The sequence below is a fragment of the Rhinolophus hipposideros genome (assembly GCF_964194185.1).
Source record: "Rhinolophus hipposideros genome assembly, chromosome: 21".
Classification (NCBI taxonomy): domain Eukaryota; kingdom Metazoa; phylum Chordata; class Mammalia; order Chiroptera; family Rhinolophidae; genus Rhinolophus; species Rhinolophus hipposideros.
Genome location: NC_138067.1, coordinates 17,219,234 through 17,237,812, shown reverse-complemented (window position 1 = coordinate 17,237,812; position 18,579 = coordinate 17,219,234). Strand labels below are relative to the sequence as shown.

The 18,579-nt window shown below is 41.2% G+C and overlaps 1 protein-coding gene across 3 annotated transcripts in view; it reads right to left on the bottom strand.

Moving 5' to 3' along the window:
* The window catches only part of CTCF (CCCTC-binding factor), a 44,105-nt gene extending 28,626 nt beyond the window's left edge, over positions 1–15,479 (bottom strand). For 2 of the 3 annotated variants that reach the window (XM_081032531.1, XM_081032532.1), the window contains exons 1-3: positions 15,281–15,479; positions 11,259–11,373; positions 9,925–10,037 (exon numbers count right to left, since the gene is read on the bottom strand). The gene's annotated coding sequence lies outside the window, so the exon portion shown is untranslated. The remainder of the gene's footprint in view (positions 1–9,924; positions 10,038–11,258; positions 11,374–15,280) is intronic. The other variant, XM_081032533.1, reaches the window with a different exon arrangement.
* Positions 15,480–18,579: the final 3,100 nt, after the last annotated feature.

The window sequence follows — 18,579 nt, the reverse complement described above, 5'->3', positions numbered from 1 at the left end:
TTTTTCTTCCCCTTCTTCTGTCCCCCCACCCCCTCCGGTTCAAGCCATTGTTTCCCAGCCATTGTTTCTCAGTCTAGTTGTGTAGGACACAACTCCCTAGCCCATGGTATTATGAGTCTTGCGCTCCACCTGGCTGAAGCAGTGGGTCGCTGTCCTTGGTCTGCTGCTCACAGCAGCTCACGGCAGCTCTCGCCGGCAGCCCACTCACATTGGCTGCTGGCCACTCATGGCAACACATGGCAGCCTTGGACCTCTCACGGTAGCCTAGCCAACCCGCCGCTGCTCACAGCAGCCCAGCTCCAGGGAGAGCTGTTGTTCACAATTCACAATATTAGCTGTAGAGGTCGCAGCTTACTGGCCCCTGTGGGACTCGAACCCGCGACCTCGCCGTTAGGAGCACGGCGCTCCAACCACCTGAGCCACTGGGCCAGCCCTTTTCCAGACTTTTAAATTAGAAGAATGTTTTTACCCAGGAGACTGAAAAACCTAGTTCAGTAATGACTGTAGAGAACATTAAGTACCATTATGACAAGGGAAAAAAAGAAATCAAAAGATAATCAGTTTCTTCTGAGAATGAAAGGAAAAACTAAGTGACTTATTAAATGCAGGCACTAGTCAAAAACAGTAAACATTATTCACCCTTCGGGAACAAAAGTTAGGTTTAAAAAATAATGAAATAATCACTTTACTCTGCCATTTTTGAAAATACATACACCTCATCTTATCTAAGAGCTTAAGAGATACCAAAGCAAAGTATCATGACCAATAATAGCTGTGAACGAGTACCAGGAAAGTTGCAGGCTACAATAAAGAATAGGGAGGAGCCGGGTGGAAAGGATGACTCAGTCTGAGAAGCAGAAAATATTGGTGACCATTTATTTTAGGGTGATGGGAAATGGAAGCAGTCTTTATCTGAAGTAGCACTCAGCTATTCAGTCACACATACATCTCTCTCTTCCCTGTTCTGTGCCATTAACTTTAAAAAGAACAGTTGGGGCATTGGGAAAAAAAAGAATTAAAAGGGAAATAAAGTTATCTTTTAAGTTAAAAAATGTTAAGAGCATTCCAGTTTTTAACCTCTTTTTCCATTTGTTAATATTAAAAGGTAGTTAAAACAAAATAATTATTCTAACACCTACTTGAAAAAATGTATTTAATGAGCTTTGAATCTAGGAAATATACACTAATAAAATATTTGTAATGGCAACAGTGCAACTACCCCAGAAGGAGGTAAAAGAGGTTTTTTTTTGCTACAAAGAATAATAAACAAGAAAACAATAATTCTTTCACCAAAAGATGCTTGACGCTGGGTACAGAGATGAATTTCCTTTTTAATTACTTAGGGGGACGGGGGAGGGGGAAGTCCTAACTGCACAGGGCTTCGTTCTCAGGAAGCTCCTCATCTGGCAGGGAGGCAGACAGAACAAAATGCAGCCAGATAGTGTGATGAGCATTGTAACAGGGATTAACATACTTCCTACTATCCTGACACAAGGATAGTTTAAGTGAGGAATTGCTAAAGCTGGGTCTTCAAGAATGAGGTGGACCCTGCCAGGCAAACTACAGTAGAGAGGAGCATTCTAGCAAAGAAAACAGTACATGGGAAAAACTTAAATATGTTAAGAAATTAGATAAATTTTATGCAAAAATATTCAACATAACCGAGTGCAAATATGCTAAGCCATCTCAAATTTATATTGTAATCTGGTTTCAGCGGCCATGTTCTAGTCCCTCATTGAGGGTAGCCTGTTTATTTCACTTATTGAACACTTATATATGAAACGGAAGACAAAGCTTATCTGGGAGTCAACATGCTAGTGCCACAGAACCGATTGGAGGCTGCCTCCCAAGCACATGCTGTCCCCCTCTATTTTCAACAGGCTGAATGACACTTTTGCTGGCATACAGCAACTTAATGCCTTGCTTCTTTTTGTTCTCCTAAGGGTGACCACGAGATACCTCCTTGCCCATATCCCTAATAGCAGCTCAGAGGTGCACTGTCTTTGGAGCAGTCCTACAGTCTTTCATCACTGGGACAGAAAGGGTGGGAATCTGTGGCAAGTCTATCATCTTGAATATGTTATAAAAAGGAATAAATTACACATACACACAGTATAGAATTTACAGAACATCTAACAGGCTCATTTATGGATCTGGGGGCACATTCTACCTGAGCAGTGGTTCCCAAACCTGGCTGGTCTGAAAATCATCTGGTAAGCTTTAAAATACATACATCCCTTGGTGGGCTGTGCCCCCTGCAACTAACAACGGCAACTGGACCTGGTGCTGAGCTGTGCCCTCCACAACTAAGACTGAAAGGACAACAACCTGACCTGGAAAAAGCCCTGGGAATACACACTGTTCCCCAATAAAGTCCTGTTCCTCTTCCCCAATAAAATCTTTAAAAAAAAAAAACACAAAAAACATACATTCCAGAGATTCTGATTTAGTAGTCTGGGATGGGAGAGCCCTTATTTCAAAAAGTTCCCAGATGATTCTGATATAGAATCTCTGCTGACTATGGCTTGGAAGTGACTGACGTAGAATACAGTAATTAATTATTCATCCTAAATACAGGTCTACATAAATCCAAGCTGCTCAAATAACCCCCGTTTCAACTATGAGAATGTTTGGTTCATTCCTTTTTTTTGGTTTGTTCTTTAAAACGAAGAATTGTTTTTATTTAGATTAAAAATCTACCAAGCCTACTTAAAAACCAATGCTTCCTATAAGCAATAATGGAACGTATAATTCAAGAAGGAAGTCCTAAGGTTTAACTTCTATCATGGATACCATCAACATTAAAAGATTTCTCTAGATGGTACGGGATAAGCTCAACACGTGACAGAAGGAAGAAAGGAAACAAACAAACAAAACAAGACATACATAACAACAGAGTGAACTCATGGTTTGTAATGTGTATCAGTTACCACGTGATCACTGCCCTAGTGTCTCTATAACCTTGTACTTACTCATGAAGGCTACTTGGCAGAACCAGACCATTTTTATTTGGTAAATGGGGTCCCCTATAAGGTCAATGTTAAATTAGAAGCTAACAGTTTAAATTCAACAATGCACACTTGTACCAAAGGTATAATAATGGTAATAATAAATGGCAATATATTCTTTGAACAAAGATTCAAAAACAGTTATATTAAAAAAAGATATCCTTAGTAAATAGTATAGTAGCATAAAATATGGACAATAAAGCATTATTCAACAGATAGAACAAAAGAAATCTGAAAAACAGAAAAAGGATATATACATGTATAGGAACACAGACATATAAAAGTTGAAATAAAAGAAACATGTTACTTTGAACTAATATTAGATTATGAAAACAAGTAATCTGTCAATTTGGTTACTCCTTAGAAATACAGGAAAAAAGGAAATATAGGCAACAGCTTAACCAAGAAATTGGTGGGGAAATTATATATGTATTTGTAAATACCCAAAAGACATAACAAGGAGAGAAGGAACAAAGACCGTGTCTGACAAGGGGCCAGAAAGAAAAAAAATCATAAAATTTATTCCCAAGAGGATACCAAGTCACTATTATTTTATAGTCTCAACACATACTTACAACAAAAATTTTTAAATAGGAAGAAAGTTACAGGATACAAATAAAACAGAAACACAAGAAATACTAAAAACAATTCAAGTATCCTCTATTATTATAGAATAGTTCTGTATCATTTCCCTGTGACAGTAAAACTCCTTGTATCTGCTTTACAATAAATGACAGTGACTATGCTATGCCAGGGTCTTGTTATACCCAAGTTGATCTGAATACATGAAAAGTAGTGGACTGAAATAATTTAGAAATTTCAGTGCTCCAACTGAACTATACTAAAAATAGAGGTGCTAAACAACACTGACCTCCAAGGATGGTCTGTTCTTATCACAGAGAAATTACTGAAGGATTCTGAAACAGTCCTGGGTTATCCAGAAAAAGATGAGTAAGCTCAAAATCCTAACAGCCTTGGTATGGTACACCAAGCTTTAATATTAGCAAGAGCCAGAACCTAGTAATGCATCGTACACATGAATACACTTTAAAGTTGGTGACACTATTAAAAAAAATTCTGACAAACACATACTGAAAACCTTACATACGCCAGTGCACTGGTGTACTATACTTGAGAGCAATAATGTACATTCTCCACATTATTTTTCTAGAGATACACAATGACGTATGTTTCTCTGTCTAAAGATCTAAAAAATACGAACGTATATAAAAAAATTAGCTAGAGAACGAAATGCAGGATATTCTATGAAACGCAGAGACTATAAGAGCCAGCCTGTAGAAGAACAAAAAACAGTAGGTGCACTTGTCCTACATCCATGACCTTGGCTAAATCACTCTGCCTCTTAGCTGTCGTATCTGTAAAATGAGGGGATTGCCAGATGATTAAAAATTTCTCCTGGCTTTAACATCCTACACATTTTTTAGATTATCAATTAGATTCATCTCTATAGGTAAGAAGGGAACAAGTACCACCACTTTACAGCTTTAAAAAAAAAAAAAAGAAAAATTTAAGAAGTGCGTATAGTGAAGCTGTACGTAAGAGCGGAGCAAAATGTGGTTCTCTAGCTGTGCAGTCCCTTTGTCTGTAACCCAGAAATCAGGCAGAAATCTCTGAAACCTATTTACATAAAGATGGCTAAATATTTAGAAGAAGATGGCTAAAGCACAGCATTCTACTGAGTGGCATTTACCTCTGTAGTCCAAGAAATGTAAAGAAGTATCCCTGGGTCAGGCAAAGATGCTACAAACATAAGATACAATTTACCAGACGGGCTCTTTTCCTCTCCATTTGGATATGCTTTAAACTACAAAGGCTGCTCAAAGTCAGGGTATAATCACTATTTGTATAACCCTCCTCAATCCCCACTGCACAAGGAACACCAAGATATCTGTTCTTTTCTTCAAAAGCCCTTACTAATCTAGGACATTTTAGGACTGTTTCCTCCATCCTTGTTGGGAAAACTAGTGCGTATCATCTACCTCTTTCAAAATAAAAAATAGAGGATTTAATTTCAGTGTAAAAAATGCTTAGAGCTATAGCTATGTAATTGATAGGACAATCTATTAGCTATTAGCTAAGATGCACACTTATCTAGAAGTCACTAAATCAACAAATTTCTACTACTGAGAACAGTCAAGAATAGGATTAAAAAAGGATTCTGAACAGATAAAACAGACATTTCAAAATACATGCTCTCAAATTTAAAATTAACTTGGCTCTCAAAAGTCAATTTACTCTTAATTAGAAATAATTCAAACAAAGGGGAATAGGAGGAAAGGTGAAGTGTTAGAGACAAAAAACCAGGGTCAACAAGGGACTGCTGTCCTCAAAAGAACGGTTAGAAAACTTAACATCCAGCAATAAGAAAATTTCTCCTGGCTTTAACATCCTACACATTTTTTAGATTATAAATTAGATTCATTGGTAAGAAGGGAACAAGTACCACCACTTTCCAGCTTGAAAAAAAAGAGAAAATTTTAATCAATGCAAATAGTGAAGCTGTACGTAAAAGTGGAACAAAAATTATCCTAGTAATTTGAAGTAAAATAGGCTATCTAACAGTGGATACCTTCATAACATATGACATGAAGAAATGTTACAAAAGAGGATGTAGGACAGGATTCCAACCTAGTTTAACAAAACAAAACAAAACAAAACAAAAAACAAACAGCAATTCTGGTGAAGTTCCCTTACGCCAGGCCAGCATTACATCTTGCCTAGACCAGTGTATTGGCCTCCTAACTAGTTTCCCTGCTTCCTCTCTTGCTCCCTCATCACCCATTTTTCACAAAGTGGCCATAGATTTCTAAAATGTAAATTTATGATCAGAAAGGAGACTTCCCTTCTGAAACTTCCCATGCAAAACTCAGGCTGAAGTCTAAACTGTCTCGCCCGGTCTACAGGTTCTTCAGCCCTGCTGACGGGGCACTATCGCAGATCTGAATTCAGCCGCATACTTCATACACTCTGTTCTAATCATACTGAACTGCCAGAACATTCTAGGCTTCTCTGCTTTTGTACATGCTATTCCCTCTTCTAGGAATACACAAGCAATTCAACTCCTACAAATTTATCCTACAGATACACTAGTACATGTGCCCAACGAGCTATATGCAAGAATGGTATCTACTAAAGCATCTTTCTCTAACAGCAAAAGATTGCAAACAACTCAAACATCCAGAACAATGTGTATCAGTATGATATCATTTGTGTTTTTTAAAGATACATAAACACATGTTTATACATACCTAGAATTTTCTTTGGAAGGGTATATGAAAAACTGGTAATACACCAGGGATGCCAAAAAAATGTATACAAGTGGACACTTTGGTCAACATGGCTCAAACAGTAATTCACCATAATCAGAAGTGTCTGGACGCTGATGGTAACTACTTTGAGCACCTCTTGTAATTGCAGAAGTCAAACGTGACTTGTGTTTATCTTTTGTTATTGCTATATATTGAGATTTACAATTTTAATTCAGTTTTCCTTTCTTAAAATGTGTATACATTTTTTTGGCACCCTCTGCATATTACCTCTGGGGAAGAAAACTGAGGGATCAGAGGTGGGAAGTTATTTCTTTCACCATCACCATTTTGTACTGTTTGAAATATTCCCTCCATGAGCTTGTACTGAATGTGGTAGTTATGGAATACTGGTACAGCACAATTCCATTTTATTTTAAAACCTGTTTTATATGTACATGCCCATTTATAAAAGCGCAGGAAAACCCCCAAAAGGGAACACCAAACTGTTAATAGTGTTTACCTCTGGGAAAACAAAGTAAAAGCGTTCTTTAGGTTCTAGCATAATTCTACAATTACTAGACTCTTCCAAAGAATGAAACGGAACATTAATCAGATGATACAAAAATGCTTGAGACAAATTTTAAGTGGAGGAAAGTTGTAAGAATTGCCTCTGCAACTTCAATTCTCTCTAACACTTGGGCAGATAATGGCTGCCAGTACCCTCCTCCTGTTCTCCTCATGCTTGCACTTCTGCAAGTGTTCTAGCAAGGCTCTCGAATCCACTCAAGAAGTCTAGACTTTACTGCCAGAGTATAGGCGAAAACTCCTTTTACTTCATTATATTTATCAGAAAGCTTCAGTACTACTTCCAATTGCACTGGATTCCTTTTTCCCTTTAAAAATTATATAGTACAGACTGTATAAAAAGAACAAATTGGTAGTTGCCAGAGTTGGAGGGTGGGAAAAGTAGGTGAAGGGGGGAATAAATTATTATTTAAAGAAAAAAAAAGTCTACCTGCTGCAGGTGTATGACATGACTTAATTGAAGGGAGTGGGGAAAAATTTACCTAGGCAACTTAGGAAATGAAGAGACTGTAAGACTAAAGGAACTATATGAGTACACTGCACTGTAGTTAATAAAGTTGTTTCCTGTGGGATTGCAGGTTAACAAACCTTATACCTCTGTACATGTACACTGGGAGTGAGCAAATAACAAAGAGATGATGAACAGTGGCAAAAGAGTTAAAATTAAAAAAGAAAAAAGTGATGTGCCAAAGACAAAAGAGGACACAAGGTCTAGCTTTCCGTATGGTCACATTCTGCTAAACTTTTTTGCTTTTGTATTTGATCTTCTCTCTCTGCAGGTAGTATTTCCTACTTAATCTCCTGAATTTGTACTCCTCCCTTAAAACGACTACAAAACCCAAAAACTTGGCTCTTCCAATTAAAATCCAGGCTTTCAATAATATTGCTTCAGCTGAAAGTTTATAGATCAATTCAGGTACAGTAGCAATGTATTCTTGGTTCTCAGCGATAATCGTCCTCCCCAAAACAAAGGGAAAAAATTATACAATACAGGTAATAGGAGCAAACTCAGATAAGCAAGAATATAGATAGACCTATAGGTTTTATATAAACATTCTGGTTTATACCCATAGTCTCCTCCCAATATGTACACATATATTTACTCTCACACGAGAGATCATATTGTACGCACTATTTGATAACCTGCTTTCTTTATGTAGAATGCCTCAAATATCTCTCCATTACAATATCCTATGCATAGTATCATGGTTGCATGACATTCTATTATACAGATGTATCAATTTAACCAGTCCCTTATTGTTGAATATTATTCCCAGTTTTTGGTAATTCTGCTTTATTTAATTAAAAAAGGGGAGGAGGTTTATTCGCATTATAGTTATACAAACTATAAAAAAGCAAGAAAAGTCACCCCAAACCTAACCACCCTATCAATACTAGTTATTTTGTTTTGACTAGTCTCTTGATGTATATCCATTTAGTTTTTTCCACTAGGCATTCATTCATTTGTGTAATTACTTACTGAGCTCTTGCTACATGCCAGGTTTTTGCTTAGGCTTTTTACCTGGTTAAGCTTCCCAATCAGCTTTTCTAAGTGGTTGTCAGACATCACTCCTCACATGGGATGTGATCTTGTTTACTTACCGATTTCTCTACCCAATAGATTTTTCTGATTAATCGAATTTCCTCATCCATATAAACCCCAATTTAGTTCACTTAACTTCTGTATTGTCTGGTGGTCATCACTGTTCAGTTTAATGGCCAACTACTGCTAAAGTTTAAAGATTATCGCTTTACCTCTATATAGCACATTACAGTTACAGTTACAAATTTAAGTGCCATGAGCCTACATAACATGGTAGATATGTCATTTTACAAATGAGGAAAAGGAAGCTACAAAGAAGTTACCTCTACTGGACTTGTCCAAAGCCATATAGCTATTAGGCCGCACAGCTCAGATGTGATGCTTTTATAAGATTAAAATAAAAATGTATGCTTCTTTTATATTTCCTGATACACCTAGATGAGGGTTTCTCCTCCAGAAAGCCCTTTGCAACGTCTTTCACCAACTCCTGTAACTGACCATCCCTCCCTGCACTCTGAACACATTATGATCATAGTACCAACACTATTTACAGATATCTTGCCCCATACTCTATTTAAGACCCTGAAGAAAAAGATCCTTTTCTCATTCATCTTTGAATCCCCAGTGCCTAATGCAGTGCCTGACGCAAAGTAGAAAGACAAGTGTTCAAAGGATGAAATAAGCACATTACGAGTGTTCAATAAATACTGCAGAAATTTAGAGCTAAAACATCTGGGCTGATCCAATTTCACACTTCCATATATCTAAAAGCAATTAGGTTCAAATATAAAACCTGTATTCAAAGATCAGACATTATCAGTATAGAAAATGTTGTTCTGAAGTACCACTCACATTAAGAGGAACACGTTAGTAATAATACTTACTAATTGTAAAACACACAAAACAGTTAACAGATGCTTTTAAATAGTTATCTTTAGGAGTCACAAGGCCAGAGCTCAGATTTAGCCATTTTATTATGACTGACTACTTAACAAAGGGGGCATAACAAAAATCAGTATAAATTGCTAATTATGCTTGAACTAATGTGACATTTGTTTTCAAATTTGATTTACAGAATTCATGGTTTTAAACGTGATTTTGCTCATTGCTTCCTCTTTTCTTTTAAATGACTATTCTTGTATCATTGGAATGGTCTTGGTAATATTTCAGACTTGGTCCAGCCATCTAGAACTGTCTACCAATCTATGCAGAGCTTTTGCACACATCGGACATGTGTAGGAACACATGCAAACAAGCACTATTTAATACAATTTAACTTCTATACCCATAGTAAGATACTACAGGGAACAAAACAAGGAGCTGGCTAACAGAGCTGTTCTGTAGCTCAAAAATAACTGCTTCTCCAGTGTTTCCACTGCAGTACCTATCCAAAGAACAGTTCCCACTCCCAGGCACTCATGCCCCATTGTGTTGAAGACCTGTGTAATCTTAGTCATACAGAGTGCACATTCTGCTCCTAAAATATTAATTTGTTTTAATGTAAAAAAAATTTACTTACCAGTTAAATTATTTAACTCACCGCCCCCTCAATGAGCACAATTGAAGCTCCAAGAAGATGGATCATGTTTATCTTGTGGCTTCAAGTACCCCGGAATCATATCACTTTGTACCCTAAGGGTATTCATATCCCAGTTTGAGAAACAGGGATTAAACTAGCCATAACACTTAAAAGTGACCAACACGTTCCTAAAACCCCATTCCCTAAGCTCTCAAAATGCTAATTTTCTCAATAGCTTTTCAAATCAGTATTGTTTCTCTTTTCAGCAGTACATTAGTATGTCAACATTTCTAAAAGAACCTGTAAGATACAAGTTATTTCTGGAATAACAGAAAACCAGCACAAAGACCCTGTCCGTCTCATCTACTAACGTACCAAGATACTCATTTGGAAAATAGAAATTTGAAGAATTAATAAAGCTTTCATTCATGTTCCCTTCCTCCTTCTCTACTTGCTTCTAAGAAAAATCTTAGTAGTCACTTAGATGATTCATACATATAAACTTATCTAAGCATTTGTAATTCCCACCTCTACACACTCCTTTTTGCCATTACACAAGTGCAATTAAACGATTTTCACATTTTCTAAGGGATAAAAGAGATGTGCTTTCTGGTAGCCTGAGAAGATACAATTCTCATACCCAGAACCCTACTTTGTTGTTTGTGAGATCCCAAAGCCTAGTAGACCCTTATATTTATGAGAGGCCAGTTTCCAGTTCCCTGTGATGTCCATTCTATTTTGTAGCAGAAATTGTAGGCTAAAGTAAATTTTAAGTGACCTTTTCAAATGTTTTTAAATTATTGATAATGACTGTAACACTGATGTAAACAAGGGTCATCAGCTAGGCTAACTTAATTAAGACAATTTTAATCCAAGATACTATATTCCCCAAGAACAGGATTCCATCTATTCCTCATCAAAATTACAAATTGCCATATGCCATGGACTTTTGAGGCCATTTGCCAAGAGTCAAAATATACGTTCCAGAGGTTTCTATAGAAAGGTAGCCACCATTTTCTGGGAATTTTCTATGTACAGGCTCAGAATGGTACTTAATGCTTTTACACATACTCTCAACTCTGAGAACAGCCTCTGTAATCGATGTTATTCTCTCACAAATGAGGACTGTAGTAGTAGAAAGGTTAAGTAACTTGCTCAGTGTCACCCAGCAGTGCACAGTTTCAAACAGAGGACTCTGGCTATAAAGCCTGTATGCCCTCAATCACCCATCCTCCTGCATCTCCTATACCCAAGAATGATCCAGTGAATCCTCCAACCCCAGGAGGGTTTTATTACTCCTATTTTTAAGACCAAGACATGGAAATAGTATTTACCTCTCCGTGGCTGCAGTCAGTTTGAGGAGGGAGAACAGAACCTGGCTCTCAAGCCCCTGGTCAGCAATCTGTCCACTAGTGCATCTTGTTCTTTGGCCCCAGGTCTGTGATCATTCTAAAACAGAAGTACAAATCATTTTATGAACACTAAATACATACAAGAGCACATACAGTATGAAAAATAAACTGAGGGCAAGATTTAGATTGCTAAAATTGGGAAAGAAATAATATACCTGTTAATATGTCACCTTACTAATCGAGCCATTCCATAAATGTCTAGAGCCAATGAAACATTCAGTTATTTTTTTAGATGTGCTAAATGTCTAAAAAGGACTCTATAAAGGACTAAAGATTTGTGATTATCAAAATATCACCCCATTGCGATCTTGTAACCAATATAACAGCACATGTATATACTCATATATTCAAACTACCAAACAATTAAATCTTATAGATTCAGTATAATAGTCCTTTAACAATTTATTTCCTTATCTTCAGCTAGTAGTGGTTTTATTAAGTTAGTTACATCACGAGTAAAGATTACTTTTCAGTTTAATAAGGTAACTATGGTGGGAGCTTTCAGTGACATTTGAGAATCCTAGAAGCACAGCACTGAAATACCTTTTTTTCTCCCTAAATTACTCCCTAAATTACAAGTGAATGAACTGCCAAGCTTCAGGCAATGGCAGAGTGGAACTTACCTGGGGCGGGGAGAGAGGGTGATAACTCCCAAGTGAAATCAAAGAGCTAAATTTGAATTAAGTTTCCAAAGAATTTGGCATATGAGGTATAACTAAGAGAAAATCCATCTCACAGTTAACTAAAGCCCACAAAACTAAGCTGATATAATACTTCTCTAGATGAAGCTGAAGAAAAGTCTTCTCTGTTGAGAGGCAATTTATAACTTAGACTACTAGTGTATTTAGTCCAAAAAAACACTTTTGTAGTGGAGTCTATATGCTGTCACTAGCATGCCTCAAAGGGAATGAGATTTTATAACCCGGAAAATTCTAAGGGTAACTGAAAAGGAGGATCAAGTGTGGAAAAATCACTATTCTTGGGGTATATGTCAGCAGTATATATGCACTGTCACATCTTTACACTCAAATACTAATCACTGAGAAAATACTGCCAGGGAATATCTGAAAATAATGACTAAATAAAGTTCAGAGATGTCTAAAAAAAGAAATACGGTATGCCAAATCTACACAATCTAATTGTGAACCATGGTCTTCGAAGTTACACAGTATTTGCCATTATTGTTCTTTCTAAACCTGTATGCTCATTCTCAAAGTACTAAATTATGACAAATCTTTGTTGTTTGAAGAGGAGCCTAATTTTTGGCAAAAGGGCCTGAGGTCATTTCGAGCTAAGATAGATAGATGGTCAACTGGTTTCTGGTTTAAGAAAATGAAACAGAGCCTAAGATGTGGAGTGAATTTAGACACTATGGTGCAGGACTCCTCAGGGTCCTTGTCAGCCACAGGTGGCCTCCACTACTCCCAAGGAACTCCCCAAGCCACCCAGAAGTCTTAGGTGGGTGTCTTCATTTTTATTTGATCTTTAAAGCAAAATCCTCAAGATCTTAAAAACAGAATGCATCTTAAGGATAACTTTATAGGTTCTAAATTTTCTTGTTGGTTGAACAGATCCCTAAGACAACTTTTACAACTACTCTTAAATGAGCAGTATTTTCCTACGTGGACAAAGTTCTGTTGTAATCTTCCTCACACTACTCATTTAAGTAATAAGTTCCTCTGGGTAAACTTATAGCCACAATTTATTCTCTCTGTAAATTTAGTTCTCCAATAAAAACAAAGAATGAATCCTAGCATACAAGAAATCCCAAAGGACAGCAACTCTGTGGACAAGGTCTGTACCATGAAAACAGCATAAATGGTGTATAAGACCAAGAAGCTGATGACTGCATATGGCACAACGGAATCAAGTAGCAAAATACAGTCTGTGGAGCACAGAGCTAACCTGGGAAAACAAGCTTTACTCCTGGCTCAATCACAGACCTGCTGCATTTTAATTTTTAATCTTTGTGGAACTTATTTTAATGAAACATGCCACCTGTCACCCACAATTTCAAAAGGAAAACAAAACTGAAAATCACAAGAATGCAAAACATTACACAAATGGACTGATATATTAGACAATTAAGTGTGGTTCCATTCTCAAACCCGGCACTCTACCAAGCTACTGCATTTAGTTACTAAGTGCAACTTTATGGTAGAGGGGGAGAAGGAACATTTTGTAGGGTTCAAAAAAGATGTTGAAAGACTCTCCTATGGAGGCTGATTGCTGCACAATCCTACAGATTAAGATTACAACAGGGGACTGTACAATTTTGCTTAGCACCAGGCTGTTTTAATTTCCTCATAAGCTTAACTTTTTTCCCAAAAAAATGTTAATCAAGACTTTCTTCTCTCCAAAGCAACCGGAGTTGTTACATCAACTGCGTGCACGATACTATATTAAGGTACGAGAATATTTGAGGAAGAGCAAAAAGAGAAAACTCTGGCAATTCAACAGCAAGTTTTTTAGTGATGCAAGAAGACTTAAGGACAGAGTAAATTTAATATACATGCCCTGTTTAACTTCTTTTGCCGCCTATAGGGTACATGGAATTTTAATTTTACTAGTCGATCTAAACTCAAAGAGCATGAAGACTAAGTATGCGAATGTTTACTTAATGCTGAACTCAGGGCTACAGGAAGTCAGCTACTAAAGAGTAGTTACATTAGGCGAAGATATTTATAACCAACTGCAGCTAGTGACCCAGGATTCAATTACAACATCAACCCTCAGATTTCAGCGTATGGGCAAATTACCAGTGGAGTCAGGAATAAATTTATTCTGCCCTACTGGCGCTTTAGATCGGGTTGCAGAATCCGGAGAACTGCCTTCGCCTAGCCCTAAGCATCAGGTACCAAGTGCTGTACTAAGTTAGAGTAAGGACATTTTAAAACGCGAGGGAAACTCAAGGGTCGCCTACCCAACTCAGCCAGCCCATAATCCCGAATTCAGGAATTTGTCACGTCACTTGAGATCAGAGTGAAATTAAGTTTTGATCCCTTTGAGATCTCTCAGCGCACAAAGTCAGGCTATCACTGCAAGGGGAGCGCGACTCTGGCTCCAGAAAAACTACTTGGTGTCGAACTCGTGTCTTTTCCGCCCACCGTGGGGGGGCCGCAAAGGTCGAGTCCAGCAAGCAGCCCGGGCGCGAGTTTGGGGGCGCAGCAGGGCCCGGCGGGGGCGGCGAGCGCGCGTCCCCCCGCCCGCCCAGGCGGCGTCGAGGCGCGAGCAGCTCAGCCAGCCTTGCAGAGGGAGCTCTCGGCAGCTCTGGGGTCCCTCTGCTCGCAGCCGCAGCAGCGCCGCCTGCGCCACTCGGTGGAGACGGAGACCAGCGGCGGCGACGCGCGGACTGGGAGCGACCACCGAGTAGCCGAAAAAGATCGCAGGGCGGCCAGGTAGGTTCCGGGGACCGGGCGAGCTGGAGGATGGGCAGCCCGCGAGGCGTTGGCCAGGGCCCGACACCCATACTGCACGGAGGCCCGGCTGCGCGCGCGGCGGCAGAGGGTCGGAACTCTTGAGCGAAGCGGGCGCGGAAGCCGAGCCGCGGAGATTGCTTCTCGGCTGAGGCCACCCGCCTCGGGAGGGGCGGAGGGCAGAGGGCGGGCCGTGGCAGGGTGATCGGTCGGGCCAAGAGCCGGCCTCGAGAGCAGAGACAAAGGAAGGAAAATGGAGTCGCCGGCGCGCGGGCCTCTGTCGCTGCCGGAGGCCTAGCGCGCCGCCAAGAGGGAGGCCTAGCGGGCGGGTGTGTGTTGGGGGGGCTGGCCGGGCCCTGGCGGGGAAGGGCAATGGCGGCGGCCGCGCCGCAGCAGGGACGGTAGAGGGAGACAAACACCCCCCGGCGGCGGCGCTGGCGCCGGGCTGCAGCCAGCGCCGACCGGAGCGGCCCCATCGTGACACCTAGAGGCGGCCCGCGAAACCTCCTCCACCCGGGGCCCCCTTACCTCCGCGCCACACCCCCCGCAGCGCCCGCTCCGCCGCCGCTCCACCGCTCCGGCCACCCGGCGTCCCCGGCCAGCTCCGCGCACCCGCACCGGCTACCGCCGCCGCCGCTGCCGCCAAAGAAGCAGCTCCGCGCACGGTTTAATCGCTCCACAGGCTCGGACACAAAATGGCGGCGGCGCGGTGCAGTGCGCCTGCGTCGGCGCTGCCGGGGCCGCGGGTGCTGATAAGGGAAGGGACGGGTGGGGGGGCTGGCCGGGCGAAGAGTGGAGGGCGGGGGAGGAAAGGTGAGGGGAGGGGTTGGCGCAGGGCAACACGGGAGGCGGCCCCGGGCGCCAACTTTCAAAAGCGGGCGCGATGGCGTCACGGTACGCGCCACGAGTCACGTCACGCCGCACGCGCCCTCCCGCGCTCTCGCCCCGTCGCGCGTGGGCTCTGCGGGCGCCGAGATGTCCGGGCTCCCGTTGGGTGGGGCTTCCTGGGCGGAGGCTCCCGCCTCTGGGCGGTGCAGGATCCCGGCCTGTTTGACCTGGTTCCCTAGTCGCAGTCTCCCGCCTTGAACTCGTACAGGGGGTGGACGGTGTTTGGAGGAAGCAGGCGAGGGGCTAGGTGGTGGGGCTGAAGCGGTTCTTGGGCCAGGCCCCGCCCCAGTCTCCGCCCTAGCCTGGCCCGGCCCGCCCTCCGAGCGCCGCACCGCAGCCCGCCACGGAGTAGGGCCCGGCCGGTCCCCGCGCATTCTCTTCTTAGAAACAATCCAGCGCCTGCGAGCGGTAGCGAGAAGACCTGTCTTTGCCCATCGGCTTTTGGGGCTCTCTCTGCCCTAGAAAAGGGCTTCCTTTTGGTGTATCCAGGCCACCTCAGCATGGAATGGCCAGCGGAAGACCAGACTACAAGCTCTTACGTGACCATAGCAGACGTCTTTCGCCGAAAGAACTTTCTGTATTCGGTGCGGTGTAATTCTATATTTTAAAACGTTCATTTCTTGTCTGTGCCCTGAGAGCTGTTAAATCCCTTGTGGGCGGAGCCGTTCAGCCCCTCACTGTGCGGTTTCCCTTCGCGGTGCGGTAGCCCCTCCCCCTCCCCAGGATGCACCTGCGGACTCAACCCAACCAGCGATAAAGTTGAGCGAGGTCTTACTGGATGTTCTGGGGGCTCTGGGAGGACAGCCTTTGGTACTTTTGTGAATCCAACTCAGGATTGTATGCTCAACTCCCTTAGATATCACCGATGACAAACGGACCCAGCGTTCCATTTGTTCCATTATGATAATGCTGCCCCAATATTGACAGGTCTTCTGTTTTTTTGTGGTTGTTTTTTTTTTTAAAAACAGGAATCAGAAATCTGGACGTTTTAAAATGTAAAATCTCCACATATTGAGACGTTGGCAACTAAATCCGATGTTTTAAACTGCATGAGTTGATTAAGTCACACGTGTGAGCTGTCTATGACCTTTGACTTGGAGGAAAGAGTGACAAGAAGTTCCTGTGCCAAATACTAGGCACTCCAGCATTTAGAGATAATGCAGAAGGAGACTGAGATGGCGCAGCCAGGAAGGCAGAAGGAAACCCACAGTGTTGAGTTGTGAAATCTAAGGGCTAAGAAGATTTCAGGTAGGAGGGGAGTGGTCAATTGTCTAGTGCTGCTGAGGGGTATGCGCGGGCCAGAGACATGGTTTGGAGGTCACTAGGAAATATCATTGGTAGCCTTGGCTTGATAAGTGTTGGTAAATCAGAGATGTGGACATGACCAGAATCGGTTGAAGAGTGAATGGGAACGCGAGGAAAGAGACAGCACACATAGACAACATGAGAAGTTTTGCTGTGAAGGGAGCAAAGAAATTCAGGAATGGCTGTAGAAGGATATGGGGTCAAGAGGAGATATTTTAAAAGATGGTAGGGTTCTAGAATATGTTTATGTGCCATTGGGAGTGATACAGGAGAGAGAAGGCTTACTTGACCTATATAGGAGTGAAATCCATGGGAGGATATAAGGAAACAGAGGATTGACCTTGGATAGGAAAAGGATACTTCCACTGTGATAAGCAGGGTAACAAAGGTGAAGATGGATGTAAATGCAGGGGAGATGGAAAGCAAGCTTACAGCCTTCCTAGTAGGACTGCCTTGGCAGCATTGGGTACCCATTTGAAGTTCATGATCATGAGTTTAAAGTTAAACCAATTGGTCCATTGTGTGGTTTTTCTTAAGCAACATCCAGCTGCTGGAATACAGACATGAAGAAAAGGGATCATTTGGTTTCTCAACACCAGGACTCAAAATTTTCTGATTCCTCATCTCAGGCACTTGCCTTATGTGATTAGCTACTATTCTAGAAATGTGTGAAGTATTTGGAAATTTTACATGTGACCCCTTTTCTAGAAACCAAATGATCCCATGTGTCTCTTATGTAGTACACCTTAAGACTCAAGCATAAAGAAAAGGCGAACTTAGAGGAAAATTATCAAACAGATACCTCTGGAGTATTTGCATTTTCTCAGCCCTCTACCCCAAACAGCTCTTGGTAGTCTTAGGAACTATTTACAAGAAACAACAAAGCTGACTTGCACTTAAATCGTTAGCTTCTTTTTCTAGTACTTTTAATAATCTGATTAATTCACTTTCTCGAAGATTTTACCTCAAACCATCTTCCTTTAAGAGTAAGGTGCAAGAACATTTTATAAGGCTTTAACATGGGCAAATATAAAGCAATGTATTAAGATGGAAAAAAAACCTCAACTATACTTACAATTATATTTATAACTGCTATGGTCAGAATATTTATATTCCCTCCATAGTTCATGTTGAAATCTTAATGCCAGATGTGATGATGCTAGCAGGTGGGACCTTTGGGAGGTGCTTAAGTCATGAGAGTGGAACCCTCATAAATGTGATTAGTGCCTTTTAAAAGAGGCTTCATAGAGATTCCTAACTCCTTCTACCATGTGAGGACACAGTGAGAAGGTACTGGGTATGAACCAGGGAGAGGACTTTAAGAATGTGACCATATTGGTGCCTTGACTTGGGTCTTCCCAGCCTCCAGAACTGAGGAATAAATTTCTGCTGTTTATAGGGCACCCAGTGGTATTTTGTTATAGCAGCTAAAACAACAACTATATTTATATTATATCCAGTATAATTACAACTATATGACCTCTGAGTCATCACTTTGAAGCCAGGAATGGGGTCCAAGTGGCCTTGGAGCCTGCTTTCTGAAGGCAAAGATCCCATATGCTGCTCTGACACAGAGCTGAGAAAATGCTAAGAGTCACTACTAGGAAGCAACAAAAGGAAATGTTTCCTCCACC